The 18308-nt window shown below is 43.2% G+C and overlaps 1 protein-coding gene across 4 annotated transcripts in view; it reads right to left on the bottom strand.

Annotated features, from left to right (window-relative positions):
* The window catches only part of ARHGAP24 (Rho GTPase activating protein 24), a 210554-nt gene that overhangs the window by 67096 nt on the left and 125150 nt on the right, over nucleotides 1–18308 (bottom strand). Inside the window, exon 1 of one of the 4 annotated variants that reach the window (XM_061350917.1) lies at nucleotides 11488–11881. The exons of 2 other annotated variants lie outside the window; for them this stretch is intronic. The gene's annotated coding sequence lies outside the window, so the exon portion shown is untranslated. Of the gene's footprint in view, nucleotides 1–11193; nucleotides 11314–11487; nucleotides 11882–18308 lie in introns of those variants that run through there. One more of the 4 variants, XM_061350918.1, reaches the window with a different exon arrangement.

The following is an 18308-nucleotide window of genomic DNA, read 5'->3' as shown; positions in this document are numbered from 1 at the left end:
ATTTCTTGTTAATGCCTGTCATGCCTTTAGCAGCATGAAGCTGCTCTGTGCAACCCTGTGACCTGAAGTTGGCAGGGGGTGAGAGATGCGGCTGCCTACAAGTCATCTGGCTACTAACCACCTGAGAACAAGCTTTCCTTCAGGACTGCTGTTTAAGGCCTTTTAAACAGACATAAAAGTGGCCTACAAGGGTGGTTGGTGGTGGTGAAGAGGAAGAGACAGGGCTACTTAAATCCACTATGTTACACAGGTACAAATATACTCACTTTTTTTACACTATTTAAGTACACAACAACCTTGTTCTCTGGATATTAAGTGCAAAAAAAATTAATCTAAGGGGAGTATTTCAGCTTAGTCATGCAATTCAGATCAAAGCATGGTTTCAGCTGCACTAGGGGAATATTGGTTTCAGCTGCACTAGGGGAATATTTTGGGTGCTCTGAATGTACACAATACACCAAATCAGCCAAAATATTGATCGAATACGTCAATGAGCTGGGACATGCTGAAGTAGATCAAATAATGACAAAAAACAAAGGAGCATGTAAAAAAAAAAGAATGCACAGCATGGTAGTGATTTTGCAATGATAACAAGTGACATCGATACTACAGATTACAGAAAAGAACATGCTTGTCATCTGGTTTTGTGATGCATGGATCTCAGTACTGCAAATGCTCTGGTATTCAGTACATGACATTTTCAAGACTAAGGCTACATTTTCATCCTCAAGCCTGTCAGGTTTCTCCAAACTGGAAGGTTGGGGACCACCGAAGAACATTTTAAGCAGTGGCATCCCAGAATTTTCTCTTCCAGATCTGATAATTAATCAGCTATGCAGTACAGCATCATGCCTGCTTATCTCCAAGAAGCACTTCCTGATCCAGCCTGCAGATGCTAAATGACTTCAGTCACATTAGAGAAAAACATAAGATTCTCTTCCCTATATAGCTGCTCACAACTGGGAATCCTACTATGAACTCCAAAGGCAGGCTGTCAAAAAATGAATGTCATGTCCACTCTGTCCTCCTGATCTTTTGCCTGCCTGTTTAAGGGAACAGACTTATACTAGGTCAAAATATAATGCAGGAGAAACATTGGTTCCGCCTTCTGACATAGCAAACACAACACAGGCAGACAACAGGGAAAAGGGTAAAAAGCAGAGGGTTTGTGTAGCTTTCTTCTTTCCCCCCCACAAAAGAAAGCAAGCTTTTCTAAGTCAGACTGAAGTCCCCTGCCAGTATTAGTTTTCTGCTCTTATGATTAAGGGAATTTCAAACAGTTTGGTATTTTTAAAACAGTTCGTACCTGGAACTGTCTGAAAAAACAAGCAAGCATTTAGCTTGCTAACAATAAATTATTTCCTATAGGCTTAACATGCAATGAAGTCATTGCCAGGTGTGAGGTCCCAGCTCGCAATGTCTTGTTTTGTTTCCTGGCTGCAGCAGGACCTCCTCTTGGGTTTGCTTTGATCTGGAGGGTAGGCAGTGGCAGTGACACCATCGCACACAACTCCCTGCCACACAGCAAGAAGTACTACGCTGCCATACCAGGCTGCTGTTAGGCATCGGCATCCTTAGAGTGCATCATGTCAGCAAACAAAGTTTTTGCAATGGGCATCAAATGTAAACGCAGATTCATTAATACAGGGCTGCTGTCTGGTATTTATTATGAGGTACTAACTAGTTTTAAACACTGAACACAGCAGTGAACTTACCTAGGAGTCTGAAGTATCCAGTACTCACACACCACAATGTCCCTAAAATGCTGCAAACCAATCTTTTTGATTTACAAATCACGAGGTAACTATGGATGCACAATCTTACAGCAGACAAAAAGTCACTTCAGCTCTATCAGTTTAAGTTTCATTTAATCACCTGAATCACTCTTACATTACAAACTTAACAGAAATAACCACTGGACGCAAGGCAGAGTCCATAATGCAAAATCACAACCCCAATTCCTTATTCAGAACAATGCCCAACAACCCTATGTCCTGTGTTGGTGCTTGTGAATTGAGAAGCTGACAGCTTCACCTTGCAGTATCTTCCCATGCCTTAGGTAATACAATCCCTCCTCAAACTTCTCTTCAGTTGGAATGGCTGACTGGGTTGGTCTGTTTGCTAGTAAATTGGTTCCCAGCCTTTACAGACCTGATTGTGGGTCTGCTGCTCTTAATTTTGATTCTATTTTTGTCTGGTTTTAAATGAATATTACCATCACCTGCTCTTTAGTTCTTGCCTTAACTCACTCAATGACATAATTCTTTATCAGCCAATTCTGTATCAACTCCCCAATTAAAGTCTCGAGGCAAGAATTCAAAGCAATTTTAAAATGACAACTGCTGTTTCAAACCAGAGTAACTATACTGTGACAGCACAGTTCAAGGCCACAGGAATCTGTCGCTGTAATGTCTGCAGCCTTCTCTGCTTTAATAAGGCTTTCAGGGAGGGGGGGGAGCAACTCTGCTCTCAGGAGAGGGACATGATTTTACTCCTGATCAGTCGAGCTCAAATCAGTTGTGCCTAAGCTTTCCTTCTAGTGTCCTTGTAGAAAAAAAGGGAGGTATTTTTTTAGGCAGAATAGGAGAGAAAGAAAGTATGTGAGCTGCAAACGTCAAAGCAATAATACCTTAGAGTTAACTCCTCATCGAGCCTCATTTCACCTAAATCAGCTCATCCAATTTTGCTATTGCACGACTGCACTTACTATTGTATCTACTTATCATGTGCTGGGTAAAACAAAATGGTACAACCACTGCCAAGGACTTCAGTAAATGAAGGTTTTGCTTTCCTTGCCCAGCTGCTCTCTGCTTCTCTGCAACTTTCACAGTCAAGAGCCTGTTTTGTATAAAGCCAGTGCTTCAGCTCTGGCTGAAGTGTTTCAGAGCACCAGCAGCAAGGACTGCCTTCCCACGGCACTTCTGCTGCACTGCGACTCTTACAACAGTGCGAGTACTTCTTTCCCTTTTCTCTCAACAGCAGAGCAGCTTGTGTTGTCCCCCTGAATCAGGAGACCATATCCTGCAGTCAGGACATTCAAATGCAGAATAAAGCCTCAAAGTCCTTCCAACATTAGTCATTCTACATTCAGCAAAAGTAAACACCCAGGTACCCAAGGGTAAAAAAGAATTCCCAAGTGGGATGGAATGTGGTTGAGCTGACACACATGACTGATTTTCACAGCTGTGTAAGGACAACAATGATGCCCCCTTAAGCCTCTTTCCTTGGTGGTCCTTGAAACTGGGTATCAAACCTTGTTATCAATAAATCTGGTACCTTCTGCTCATGCTCTACGCACTCTCATTTTTCTGATAAAGTAGTCAACAACAGCACAGTTGAAATCTTTTTTCCCTTTGGCTCAGGACAGAGTCAGCAACATCCTGTGATCAAAATGGGAGCGAGATCCACATTAACACTGTATGCTGCCTCTTCACAAAGCCTCCAGCTTTGCTGGCTTTGCACCAGCAGCCTCAAAGAAGGATCCGTCCCCTCCTTGCATGGCAGCACACCACACAGCAGCTGTGTTGTGCCATCAGCACCGACTGCTCTGTCTGGTCCCTGCTTTTCACAAGAGACAAATGGCGACAGCCTGACAAGTGCATTAAAACTTCAGCTATCCAAAGGCAGCCAGACAGAAACTTTGCACACAAGACCCCCCTGGGTATCCGTCTTTGCTTTAGCTTCCTAAAAATAGCTCTTTAGAGGGGAATGAGGCTTTCAGGGCTTGCTTGTTGCTTTTTAACCAGTTTTGAAAAGAACCCTTCAGCCGTGGACTTTTGTTGCTTTCAGCAACTTACAGGTCAAACGGCAGAAGATGTACCGACAAAGGAAACCTGACCTACATCTTCCTTCACTACGCTGGGTTACATATTTCCCTGTGCATACTTATGTAATAAGGAGAAACGGTGCACATCAAAGGGGGTTCAGGAATCGTGACCTCTGCTCCTGGCTCCCCAGCAGCGTTTTGCCCAGCACTGGTGAATTCCTTTAAAATTTCTCCGCCACGTTTTCCTCTTTCTGCAAAAAGCAATTGAGAATATTTACTGACCCTACAGGGGAGACATAGCACTTCAGTTAATTAAGGCTTGTAAAGACTATAAGATCAGCCAGAGAAAGGCTTTACAGGAATGCAAAGCGTGTTGTAAACCCAGAAAATGACCCAGCAGAGACACAAAGGTCGTATCTGAAACTACATGCGTCAAATAAGGACCCCGTTTAGATTTAAAGAAAAAGTCACCATATAAATTACTACAACACGCCTTTCCCACTGTACCTTAACTGAAATTTCACAACACAACTCTCATCAGAGAGGTCGTAATTTCACAAGCTACTTGGTGGACTTGAAAGAATGCATTTAAAGGCAATTTGCAGTCAGAGATGCCTGGAAGAAACTACTAACTATAAATGTTGGTGTATTATCTGCTTTCAACTGTAAAAAGCCTGAGGGCCTGCACAAGCACAAGCAAAAGCGCCTCTCACAGCTACTTGTCACTAGCTTTAGGTTAAGGCCTCTTTAGGTTTTGGTGTTAAAAATAGAAATCAGCACCTTTCAGTACTTCAGAACCTGAAAGCTGCCAATGACTGCGTTCTTACAGGGCTGAAGGACAGGCTCTCCTGAGCTGCAAGGAGAGTGAACAACATGCAGACATAGTCAGAAGGTGTGTGCAAGGGCAGGGGACATGCTGCTGCTTCTACCTCAGCAACCTGCAAGGTTAACAGTATATTTTGCCCCCAGGGAATTTCACACATACCACTGTAAAGCAAGGTACCATGCATCAGCTTAAAAACTTGCCAGCTGCCAGCTAGACCAGCCAGGATCGTGAGACAAGTCACGGATCAGGGAAAATACCTTGCAGTCCTTAATGTTAATAATTCAATAGCAGTGACTGCACTGTTTCACAAGTCTCACTGCTGCCTCAGGACCCTTCTGCTAAGTGGGAGGATGCAAACATAGTCAGGATCACAACTTGGCCAGAAAGGGAGGGCTGGCAGGTGAGGGTGAACCTCCCAGGAAAGCCTGGGTACTGTATGCTTCCATTGGTAAACAACAGTCACAGTGAGCACCTGTACTCCTGTTGGCCCAGCAAATGTTTTTGACAGTGCCCTTAAAGCTGCCAAACCTTCATTGACTGCGTCATCTCTTCTGCCCCAAATCCCCACAGCACTGTATCTTTCCCCTAACAGTTCTCCCTATACCATGGGTGCATTTTGGGGCATTACGTCAGGTTTTGTAAGGCTGGAAGGAGCACAGAAGTAAGGACAAAGCACTTAAGCAGCCACCCTTCCCATTTTGCCTAGTGAACAACACCCTATTCAGGGTATCCAAAGCCCTTTACAAAGCAGATGTCAGCAGTGATCTCGCACCCTTTCAGGACCTGGTAGGGATTGCTTAAGGTAAGCACTTCTATGATGAGGGATCTCGGCATCTTCTTCCCATTGCTCCACCTGATAGCTTCCCCTGTCCTTGAGCTGCTGCCTGCCCCTCAGCTCACCCAGCAACAAGCCACAGGCTCTGCTAAGTACCAGGAACCCTGGGGAAAAGGCAAACTGAGCTGTGTATTTCCCAGTCTATCATCACATCTTTTAGAGATGCAGACAAAAGGGCAAAGATAAGCCCAAGTTCATTTGTTCCCCTCAGGATGCCAGTACTTAAATGCACTAGTTTGTGGTTCAAGATTCATTCCTGACTATACTCGCAACTGGCAAAGTGCATAACCTAATTTCTGCAGAGAGAGAGTGTGTGCTACAGCTTACACAGGCTGCAGAAAGACAGATGATGTGATTCAGCATTGAGGTTACTGGCACTAACTCACCAGCGTGCTGTTGCTGAAAAAAACTTTGAGTTTGCTTAAATCTGGCCAATTGACCTTGTATCGTTTCAGCACCTCCTTCTAATGACTGCAAAACTCCCAACCACAGCATTTCTGATGCACTCATATGCATCCAAAAATCTGATTTAAAGGTTTTTGCCAGCAGCAACGAGGATGAAAGAGCTATTTGTGGGTCTAAGAAAGAAAATATGATGTAGAAAAGCGAAATATAACAATGAAGTCATAATCAAATTCTCTAACAAGTAATTCTACTTTCAAACCTCCTCAAATTAAGCATAAATGAAAAAAAAATATTTCCTGAAGACACATTTTTTATTCAAAGCATCCACAGCTCTCCTGACTCTTAGTGACTAAGTACATATATTACACACACCACTTTCAGTAAAGATAGATTTTTTCCATTATCATCTTTGACCATTCATTGCAAGCTCTGACTGCATGGCCACCTCTACCATGTTTTACGTCATGCTGTCTGTATTTTACACTTTCATCCTATCACTTCATTAGTTTTGTTGGGAGTGTGAAGTAACAGATCTTCAAAGACACTAACCCTCCTTTTCTTTTATACTGAAACAAAGATCTCAATGGCAGGCCATGGGAGGACATGAACAAACACTGCCAAAACACGCAATATTTTTCGCCTGATAACACAAACCACCAATTGGCTCCCCAGATGGTAGATGTTCAAAATCCACAGACAAGCGCAGTAGGCTTTACTGTGAAGAGGAAACATTTTTGGGTTTTGTCCACTTAATATTGGAAACAATACTTTTTCATTACAAAGCCAGCTCGTTTACAATGAAGATATCCCACCAGGAGAATAAAGTGAACCAAGCGAAGCCTGAAATGGAGTGTAAATAAGGAAGCTGAAACAACTGCTGGATGCTGTTAGCTCCTCCACACATTTTCAGCTCTTAGCTACATAGATAGGCGAGTATTATCCCACATAGGAAAAGTTCGAAGATGCATCAGGAGAGGTTTAAACTGAATATTAGTAAGCATTTCTTTACCATGAGCTTGGTCAAACACTGAAACAGGTTTCCTACAGAGGTGTGCAACGCAGCAAGCCTGTCAGTGTTTAAGAGACATCTGGAGAATCCCCTTAATTATCTGTTTTAACTTCTGGTCAGCCCTGAAGTGGTCAGGCAGCTGGACTGGATGATCATTGTAGGCTTCTTCCAACGGAAATATCCTACCCTATCCTCAAGCATATGATATCTTTTTTTAACCAATATTCTTTGCTGCTTCTAGCTGCCTCCCTTTTATTTATTGCTAAGTGTAAAATGTTGGTTCAGATATTCACTGGTATCTTTCCCATCCATGGAAGCTGGGCTTTCTGTGTACAAGTGAGGGCTCCAGGAAACAGGTAACAACATGAGTATCTCCAAGTTCAGCTTGGTACCTTTACAAGCTATCAATAATACTGATCTGCAGTCTTATCAAACCTGCATATTCCCAGAACTGCCATGCCAACTCCTTAAGCAATGTCTCCCAGTGTCTCAGACAGCCCTCCCAGTGACTGCACCGTGTGCGTGACCCCTGGGGTTGTTATAAGGTTACCTGCAGAGACAAACCTAGTCCTGGCCATTCACAGAGCTGTGACAGCAGAGGACAGCTTTGCACTAGGAAACCTGCATCCCACTGGTGAGCACTGCAGCAGCTGTGCTCTGCGCCAGTGTAGTAGCGCTGTTCCTACCCTCAAGTCAGGAGCTCTCCTCTTTTTCTGAGCTTAGATGAGGAACAGCCTGGAGACCCACAGTTCAGTCCTCAGCACTCTGACATCCAACCAGCAGACAGGAAAATCTCTGGGAGCCTGGGAACTACATTACTTTCTCATGAACAGTAAAATTCATGGCTATGTTTTCAAGAGTGCCATTCTCACAGCTGGGGTTGGGTTTTCACGAGGGTTTAAGAATCTACCTGCATATCCAGAGAAGGGCAAAGTTGTCAAAAGTATCACAGACAGAGCAGTTCCTGTCACAAACCTGAAAGACTCCAATACGTTCCTGGTCATTCTGAAAGTCTGCCACTTACTTTCATCATTAAATCAAAAATCTATTTTTCACAAGATCTCTTCCCAAAAGCAAGTTATAATTGCTCTTCTGCCAGCAGCAGTGAATGTGGGAACTTGCAACCTTTTAGATGCACTGTATTAAAGCACTTCATAACTATGTCTTGGAAGAAGAGGGAGCTGCAGTCTATGGATAATGTTCAGGTTAAGCACTTCAGTAATCTGCTACCATCTGACATTCACAGACAGAAAAGTCAATGAGTTCATTCAATGATTTAAGGATTAGTATGAGTTTGGTTTTGTATCAGACTTGGCTTAAGAAGGATGAGCTGATTTCATTAGAAAATGAAGTTTAATTAATTCTAGTTAAAATTAGCTAATGAATTTCCAGGGTGGTGAGAGAATAAAAAAAGAACCCAGAAAGCAATTTTAAACCAGTCTATGTAACTGTGATTTAGAGCTCTGCATTTACAGGACCTGAAAAGAGAATGAATTTGACAACTGCTTATCTTCAACAATAAGCTCAGAAACTAATATTTCTTTGACTTGACATTTAAGTTACAAATTCGGCCCAGACTTCACAACTTACTTTTGAACTGCATCATTGGGTTTATAACCTGTGAAAGATACCAGGTGCAGAGCTATATGCAAACCATGACTTTTTCACCCCATCTGGAACAATCTGAGATTTCTGCCCCATCTCTGAACCTGCACAGACATCAAAGCAAAGCATAACCCAATTTTGGAAAGAGAAGGCAAGAGGCAGCAGCAGGCAATCTGCAGAGCAGGAGAGGGGAGCTCTGCAATACCCATCAACAGCTCCAGAATAGGGGTGCTACAACACACTCCACAGTAGCACCTTCTCTGGCTGTGCTCAGGGAGTGACGGGTGACTGGCAGCACAGCATCTTGCCCACTGACCTAATTAAAAGACTTAAGGGTCTGAGGGAAGATAAAGAAGGGATTTTATACCCAAATACTGTGTAAGCACATGTTCACTTCATAGCAGCTCTCAGGAGCATTACAACTATCTTCCTCTTACCTTTCATATTGCACAATCCACACTACCAAAAACCAACTCAACTGCTGCTATTTTGGGCTGATTTCCAGCTGGGTAGTTGACAATAACTGCAGGTAGTTGAGAATAACCGTAGTATCCCTGAGGTAATGGAATTTGTCTGTTGCTTTGGGGACTTTGTGTCTTTCCAATACAGACATACACGAATATCAAGATTAGATGATGCAGTTAGTCACACAGACTGACTCCTGTGCCAGGCTGACTGTAGCACATACCAGTCATGAACAGTATCATTTACCTAAAAGGTATCAGGACTGTACTGTGCACAAGTATCCTTTGTGCAAATGCAAATATGGTACTAAGACATACTGGTGAGTATTTCCAGAAGTGGTTTGTTTCCCCATGAAATACTCAAGATAACAGGAGGAGGAAGACAGTAAAATACAATGCTGCTTAAGAAGCAGCCAGTCAACCTTTCCAGCAGTTTGGTAAAGTTTGTGCATTTGATCACCATAAGCAGATAGATATATAGTTTTAATCTACACAGACATGTACAGTGTCTCCCAGACAAGGACTACTTGCCATAGCACTAAGACATTTGTCACTGGAGTCTTAATGAAATCGCATTCAGTTCCATGTTTTTTCCAGAAGAAACACCAACTAAGTCACCTTAATTACGCAGAAAATATAATGACAGACACAGTTTACTAAATTCAGGTCATGGGGTAACTGACTCTATTCCACTTGCCTTCATTTCAGTAACCAGTGTTAAGGCTGCCAATTCACCAATCAGTGTCAAAGACTATTTCTGGAGGATAAAAACCTAGACTGGCCAGAATCAATGAGACCAACACTGGGTATTTAAATACAAATATTTGAATATGTTCTTAAGAAGTCCCAAAACATTAATTATCTAATCTGACATAAACATGACTGATTATTAGCTAATTATCTGAACTCGGTTCACGCAAACATAAGTCAACACATGCTGTAGCTATTCTGCTTGCACCATCTGCACTGTTTACGTACAAGCGCACGTATCTAGCAGGAATATACTGTAAAATTGACCATGAAAATGCCGCCTCATCTGTATTTCAAATGCACCCAAAACTGAGACAGGGAACATGATCACAGCAGTGCAGAGAGCAGGAGTAAAGGTTGGACTTGATGATCCTAAAGGTTTTTTCCAGCCTAGTTAATGTTATGATTTCTGTAATACCAATTTCTAGTACACAGAGGAGGCTGCAGCAGCTCAGCGTGCTGAAAGCCAGGCAGGATCATTAACACAGAATTCATGGGAATTCAACAATTCCCCTTCCTTGCACTGTCTAACAAATAACTCAGAAGAGGCATCACGTCATGCTATTTTAAGATAATGCTATCACTGAGCATAAAATATAAGTAGTTATTTTAAAACACAGCAATGCAGCTAAACTGCATCAAGGCTCACCCTGAAGTCTGGGTCTGACTCTGAAAGCAAGGATTTGCAAACACTGCACTAAAGAGTTAAAACAAAAGGGTGAAAATGCAAGAGAGTAAAGTACTGTTCAGCTACCCAAGGCACATTAAATATGCAAAAGTTTCCTTGCCTAAAGTCCAGCTGCTGCTCCAGCACCCTGCGAAAGCCAGGAGCGCCCGTGTGAAATCCTCTCTTAAAACAAAGCACACTTTAAGGAGCTGTTACAACAGCATCAACCCGTGTGAACCGATGAGGAGGCGGGCAGGATGCTGCCGAAACCCGATAGCTCAACTCCCTGGCAGCATCACAGCGGGCTGCGAGACAACATGTACTAGCGCCCGTCTAGGAAGTCCCTCCGCAGCTCCGCGCTCTGCCCTGCCAGGAGCACAGCCTGGCACCACAACCACCGCCGGCACCTCGGGCGCGACGGCCACTGCCGCTGGGGCAGCCGCCAGCCCTGCCCGCGCTCCCGCCTCTCCAGTGACTCCATCACCCAGGAATGGCAAGCACCTCACCCCTCGGGGCGCGGTGCTGCCGGGGGGAAAGGGGGAGCCGCGAACGTGGGGAGGAGACGCGCCAGGAGCGGACCCTGCACCTCCCGGGACTGGCTTCCATCGCGTAGGACCGACCTGGGGACAAACGGAGGTCAGGAGAGCTGCCGGAGGGGGACCGCGGGAGACCACGGCACTGGGGCAGAGCCGACTGGTATCGGGTGCACACACACACAGAGGCAGGCAGCAATCCCTCCGGCCCCTAGTCGGATATGATCAGCTCCTCAGCCGGCTGGCCGGGTAAAGGCAGGCTATCTTCTCTTACAAGTTAATAGAGTTAGCAGAGAGAGGACTGGGTTGTAGTACTTGTTACAGGCTACTCACCCGGCACTGCAACGGCTGTGTTTCTTTAAGAGCAGAATGCCCTCGCTTTGGGAAACTTATTTCTGGTTTGCTATTGTGATTTACTAACTGGCCCAAGATCCTGTAAAATCCCAGAAAAGGCTAGGAAACGAGAAGAAACAATTTAAAAGCTGACGGTCAGGACAGGAATTTGTGGAATGAAATCTTTAAGGGCAGGAGCAGACAGAGCCAGCCAGCTAACGCTTTCATGCCCTGTCTCTGACCAGCAGATTCATTTTGCGGGCAGATCGAGGCTTACAAGATGATTTAAAATACCTGCTCGTGATGATGTGTGCTCCTCTGCATCAGCTGGGAGTCCCCGGCGTAGCTAGGACGCTGCTGTGTGTCGTCCTCCTCCTGCTTTTTTACAGCAGACCCCTCACGATCACAATGTCGCAGTTCCCCAGGCCTTACAATCAAGTGGTTTGTTGTAAGAGAACTAAAAATAGCGCTGGATTTTTTGCTGAAGCACTTGCTTGAGTGAACATAGTGCCAGTCAGCCTGTGCATTAGCGAGCTGTACAGACCTTTAATATTAAATATAGCCCGGATCCTCCTGGAAATATGGCCATTGACTTTCTTCAAAAGATTTTTTTTTTTCTGTTAAAAGCAGCACAAAATAACTCCTGTTTCTGAAGGCTAGGAGATGAAATGAGTGTAGTTGTTTCAAGAATATCCTTGGGGAAAGAGTGAGTCACTTAAGCTGCTTTTATAATAAAAGATCCCTGGAGGAAGTACATCTCCTTAGTAGTCTCAGAGCTGTTCAGCCCCCCCTAAAAAATAAAGCTTCACATTGCAACCTGGTCTAGTGGAAGGTGTCCCTGCTCATGGCTCCTTCTGAGCCAAATCATTCCAGGATTGCTGAATTTTTCAGTTTTGTGGTGTTTGGTTTTAATAGTTAAACACCTGATTCCACAGCAAACTTAATGCTAGCACGGGAAACACAGCAGCATTTCACACTGGTTAACTCCTCAAGAGGATGATTAATAGAAGCATCTGTCCTGCAGTGCTGTTAATGAAGTCTGTGGAAAAGAGTACAAAAGTGGTCCATAACCATGCTGCATGTGAAAGTTTATGGTGTAGGCTGACTAGTCTAAGGAAAAAAAAATAGAGGGAATTATTTTTGCAAAGCTTTTTGTTACTGTGGCCTAAAAACAATCACTGAAGACAAAGGTTGCAAAAAATGTCATTCAAGGCACAGGTGTCAGTGCTCCTGCCAGTGCCCATGCTTGGATCCCAGAAGCAGATTCAGATGCAAAACTTCCACTCAGCACACACCAGACTCTCATATTCACACTATGGCACAGGTAGATAGGCCAAGAAATAAGAATGTGCAGGTTATGGCTGGCAGCAACGGCTTGTAACATTTTAAAAGGCTGGTAAAGCCACAATCATTTTCCTGGTAGTCACCAGAGCATGCCTGACAGCAAGCCAGTATGTCTGAACCAGAGGGAGTGAAGTCTTACTACTGTTGGGAGACATGACTCTTATCACATAACATAAAACCAGTGAGCAGACAGCATCTATAACTTTAGTCTGTGCTACACAGGGTCACTATATGACTACTCAGTGACACTGCAAGTCAGGGTAAATTTGCAGGAAAATTATTCTTTCACCTCAACAAATAAGCTGCCACTGCCAGAGAAGCTTTACAGAAGTAGCCCTGAAGGCTACAGTAGTACTGTAGATACACACATATTTACATATATACATACAGAGAGAGAGAAATCTATAGATATATATATATTTTTTAAGGAAGATTTTAGGATGGAAGTAAACACTAAAAAGTCAAAGAGTTACTGGGAGTATCAGAGAAGTGACACTGACTTATGTTTGTTTCACTGATTTTCATAAAAGAAGTAGGAAACCAAACAGACCAGGGTGGTTATGTGGCCAGTTTGGCTGTTAATGTAAAATTGTCTGCTACATTTTTGTTTCCCCCCAATACATCTCTGAACATTGCTTTGATTTTGTTTTGCAACAGGACAGCAATATTTTTGCCCTTGTGAAAGGGCTGGGAAAGTCCTCGTACTGCTTCCTATTGCTGACAAAACATGCTGCAAGGCAGCATGTAACATCTACACAGCAGCAGAGGTAGCCACAAACATAACAGTCTTCATTCCTGCTCCACTCCCAGCTATTCTTTATGGAGACAAAGAGCATTAACAGAGCACAAAATTCCCACTAATTTAGCCTCACTTTGCCATCTGTTACTTCCCATGAGTTCATCCTAATGAGAAACTACTTCAAAACACATTTGAGGACCAGCTGCACCCAATGAAGTCACCAGAGGAGGAGAATATTCTCCTCCCAATACATCACACTCTGATGCTACTCAGGAGCTCCTTCCCCTATGGAAATCAAGGGGAATGCTGCCATCAATATGAATGCAGCCCTGGGTCACAGCCTTTTGCAGTCATGTTGACCAAATATCCCACTCAATATTATTCTTCTCAATAATTCAATATTGTTCTTCTCAATAATTTGTAACTCTCTACCCAGTCACAGGGGCATTTTCCATCCCTCAGGCCTAAGCAGACAGCTTTCTGCAGCTGTTTCTCCTGCAGTGTGTTTGTCTATGGAATGATCATAGAATACCAGGTTGGAAAGGACCTCAAGGACCTATCTGGTTCAACCTTGCTTGGCAAAAGCAGAGTCTAGACAAAATGTCCCAGCCCCCTGTCCAGATGAATATTAAAGATGTCCAATGTTGGGGAATTCACCACTTCCTGAGGAGATTATTCCAATGGCTGATTGGTCTCATTGTGAAAATTTTTCACGTCCAGTTGGAATCTCACCACTAGTAACTTGTACCCAGTACCCTCATCTTTTCCATGTGACTCGTTGTAAAAAGGGAGTCTCCATCTTTGCAGCCACTCTAAATACTGGAACATGGTGATAAGGTCTCCCTGGAGCCTTCTTTTCTCAAGGCTGAATAAACCCAACTCTCATCCTTTCCTCACACAGCAGGCTTCTTGGTCCTTGGCTCATCTTTGTGGCCCTTCTCTGGATCCTCTCCAGCCTGTCCATGTCTTTTTTATATAGTGGGGACCAAAACTGAACACAGCATTCCAGGTGTGGCCTGAAAAGAGCAGAGTACAGTGGGATAATGACATCTTTATTTCTGCTGGTGATGCCCATGTTGATGCATCCCAGAATCCTGTTGGCTTTCTTTGCTCACTCACATTGAGCTGCTTGTCCATCAGAACCCCCAGGTCTCTTTCCACAGAGCTGCTCCCCAGCGAGGTAGATCCCAGCCTGTGCTGCAGTCCTGGATTATGTTTTCCATGTACAAGACCTTATACTTTTCCTTATTGAACTTCATAAGGTTCTTGTTAGCTCCCTCATTCAGCCTATCCTCTCTCTTCCAAAATATCCACTTCCCCTCTCAGTTTGGTATCATCACCAAACTTCATCGGGGTACAACTGATCCCATTTCCAGATCACTTATGCAGATAGTGAACAGTGCTGGGCCCATTATTGATCCCTGGGAGACCCCACTAGTGACAGGTCGCCAGTTTGAAGCATGATACAGAACATGATTCCATATTCTGAAGGACTGGTCTGGTAAGTCAAGAAAACCCTCAACAAGTGCACAACTAATGCTTAAAACCTATTCAGTGTCCAAATCACAACTTTTGAGTCTTCACACTGTGTAAAAGGCAAAAGAGTGAGCTACACTTGGGCTACCTTATCCTTTTTGGAGGCTAGGGCTTTTTAAAAATAGTTTCTAAAGCACAGGAGTTGGCTCCTGATCAAGCACAGCAACTCAAGAAGATAAACACTTTCTGTGTGTGAATGGTGAATTACACATTTCACCTAAACAAGTCAATAGCCTCACAAGATGCACTATATGAAAGATCAGGCTCTCAAGTTCTGAATTCCCTCAATAAAAATTACACAATAAATAGCCTTCTACCTTTCCTGCAGTTCATGGAAAAGGTAAGAAATCCTTCCCTGTTCCCTTTGTTGTCTCACACTTCCACTCTCTGCTGCACCAGGAAGTATTTAGAGCAGTCTTCCATAAACAGCACATGTTCCTGTGTTCTGCCCCAGCACCAGTCACAGCATTGTGAGGCTGCGTTCCTGGAGTTTTTGGACATCAGTTGACCCTGCCTGGGCAGGGAGCAGCTGTGTGTGTAGGTGGGCAGGGAACAAGGGGAAGGACAGGGAGATGGGAAACTCACCAGCTTTGCTGCCTGCAAATGTCACGATGCCAACTGCGGCTCCCTGTGTCCAGACTTTAAAAACTTTTCCTCCCCTGCCAGCTGGCTGGGATAAGGGAGGGCTGTTTTGCTGGACATTTTGCTTTCTCTCCTGGTACCAGAATTACATTTCTTACCCAATGGAACATACTGTTTAGTAATTTCTGCTCTGCCTCTAAGGTCTGGAGTCTGTCACTTGAAGTGTTCGCTTCGTGTTTCCAACATCCCTTCGTTATTACTTGTGAGACTGTAACCGAGCACACTGGGATTATTTTTAATACTTCATGTGACTTCAGAAAGCTTTTTTTTTTTTTCACAGTGCATGCTTAAATGGGACTCGAGCCTCTTCCTCCCTTCAGTTTTAGTAGTTTCAGGCAGGAACTTTTTCAGAGGTGCCAGCTGGGCTACATCCATGCAAAAAGGCAGCAACACCCAGAAATGTGAATTATAAGGATCATACACTAATGTAAACTTAACTGTCCAGCATATCCCTTGTGTTTTATGACATATGTTGAATAATATGATCACATATATATTAAAGAATGAGGCCTGAAGGAAGACAGTGTAGGTGCTTACAGAATACTTCTGAGGTGAACCTTTAAGATACCTATCAATCACTACTGCTTAGAGAATTTAGTTTGACAAGAACACTTTAGGGTCTCTGTTAAAAAACTCCTAGAAGGAAGTCCAGATTTGAATCTCTACATTATCAGCAAGCCTTGTCAATAATCTCTATTGAAAGTAAAGCTTTCAGCTTGGTCCTCAATGTTACTAAAAGCAGCACTACAATGATAAGCACTATTTAGACATTCCTATGAGAAGCTTAACTATTCTTTCAATTGAATTTGGTTGGATAAAACTGTGCTATACATGTTCCTTGGGCAGGTGTCACATGCACAACCATAACTGCAAACTAAAGGATGTACCAAGTGGAAAATGAGATTACAGTCACAGAAAATGAGAATCAGGCACAAAAAAATATTTCCTATGAGATACATATGCAGTATCTCGTTTTTCATATTCTAACACAGAAATGAATCTGACTGCTTTCCTCCATTTCCTTCCAAATTCACTGCAGTTCACATCTAATTCAGCTGATATGTAAGAAATGAGCCTTTCTCCAATTGTTTGTGCATTTGGGGTTTAAGCTGCTTATATTCATGCAGCCTGAAGGGATGCCCAAGTAACTCGGAATATGACATACTGAGATCTTCTCGTGGAAGCTTCTGTCAGCTGTACCGTGTGAAGGGCTCTCAGCTGCACAACCATTTAACTTGCCCAATTACATTTCCGGCTGCTCTTCTGCCTTGCAGCTTAGAAAAACCCTCTCTAGGAGCTAGGTCACAAGAAGCTATTGCCAAAATATGCTGCTTTTTGAATAGCTTACTCCAAAGGGGAATAGAGACATGAGAAATGTCATAGCAGGTCTGGAAGAAAACATCAGGAAAAAAATATTTTGCTGTTTTAATCCATAAGGACAACATCTTTTCTGACTACCTCTTATATCCGTTTGTTAAATTTGACATGCACAGGTTCATAAACACAAATATATACACAAATTCCACTTCAGACATTAAGTCACATTCATTTTTGATGCTGGGAAAGTATGGTGTTTGTGTGCTGCATCTGTCTTCTTGATATAAGCAAACACCAGCTGTTACTTGCTTGGTTTTAAAATGAGTAAACAAAAATTTATTAATTAAATGTGGAATTCATAAAGCTTAGATGTGGATTCAAAACTTACTACACAATCACGTCAACTGCGAGTCAAGGAGAGCACATGAGACAACATGGATACTCCAGTATATTCTCTGTAGTAGTAACTTGGCACTTTATTTACACATACCATTAACATCTTGTCTGACATAATCAAGCATGGACTTTGGTATCTCATGTACTAAAGTAAAACTGAGTCACATATATGCTGAGAAGTGGGCATATGCTTGTTCCACATGTGTCTCCCTCTGCATCACAGTGAAATGCTTGTGACAGCACTGTCTTGGTTTCAGACCCAGAGAGGAAATCAGAAAACAAGCAGAGGTTCTGAAGATGAACATGGTTTTGAGGTTTGACCACGAAAAATAACCCCTTCAGTGAGCCAGAAAAACACATTACTTGCTCTTACATGGGAAACAAAACTTCTGAAAAATCTTTGCTTTGGGAAACACAGACAGCACATCCTGCAAGTCAGAGGGTTTGTTTCCCAGCAACTTGTCCAACAGCTCAGTGACATGTGCCACCAGGGTGGTAAAGTTCATTTGCAAATATCACAATTATGAATCCAACTGTTTAAAGATGTTCCTTCCTGGGCCTTCAGTTCAAATACAAACCTGTTCTGAAACAACTGAAAGCTGCCATAGCCTGACATCTGCGAAGCAGCTCTTATGAAAAGAGATAGTGGTTCACCCCATTGCTGCTGGGGAAGCATCACCATAAAAATGACTGTAATCAGTAACACCTTAATATTCAGCTCAATAAAAGAGGCCAAGGGCATGGCACATGTAGTTGATGGACTCTGTCCTATGATTTCTTCTTGTTCTGAACAGAGGGGCTTACAGGAGATGAGACATACTCTCTGCTCTTTCAAAACTTGTAGGTGTGTTTTCTGTTACCTGACAACTCTCAGTCATGCTTGGCAATACTGTAATTTCTGTTGGGCTGTGCTGAATCAGATGCTGATAACCACCATTTTCCTAAGACAGTGGAAACATGCTTCCTTAAAAGTGCTGTGCCTTTCTGCGTCATCTGTGGGACCTTCAAGGGTCCTACAGAAAACTGTGACTTATAGCTAATTTATAATAATACAAAGATCACACATATGGAACCTGATGCCAGAAGAGACCTGTCTTATCCCGTGTAACTTGGTCTCCGCCAGGAGATAACTACTGTTCCT

This window comes from Neopsephotus bourkii, unplaced genomic scaffold (assembly GCF_033783945.1).
Source record: "Neopsephotus bourkii isolate Nb327-2 ecotype Australia unplaced genomic scaffold, CSIRO-AGI_Nbou_v1 NB_547, whole genome shotgun sequence".
Classification (NCBI taxonomy): domain Eukaryota; kingdom Metazoa; phylum Chordata; class Aves; order Psittaciformes; family Psittacidae; genus Neopsephotus; species Neopsephotus bourkii.
This window is presented reverse-complemented; position numbering and strand designations above follow the sequence as displayed.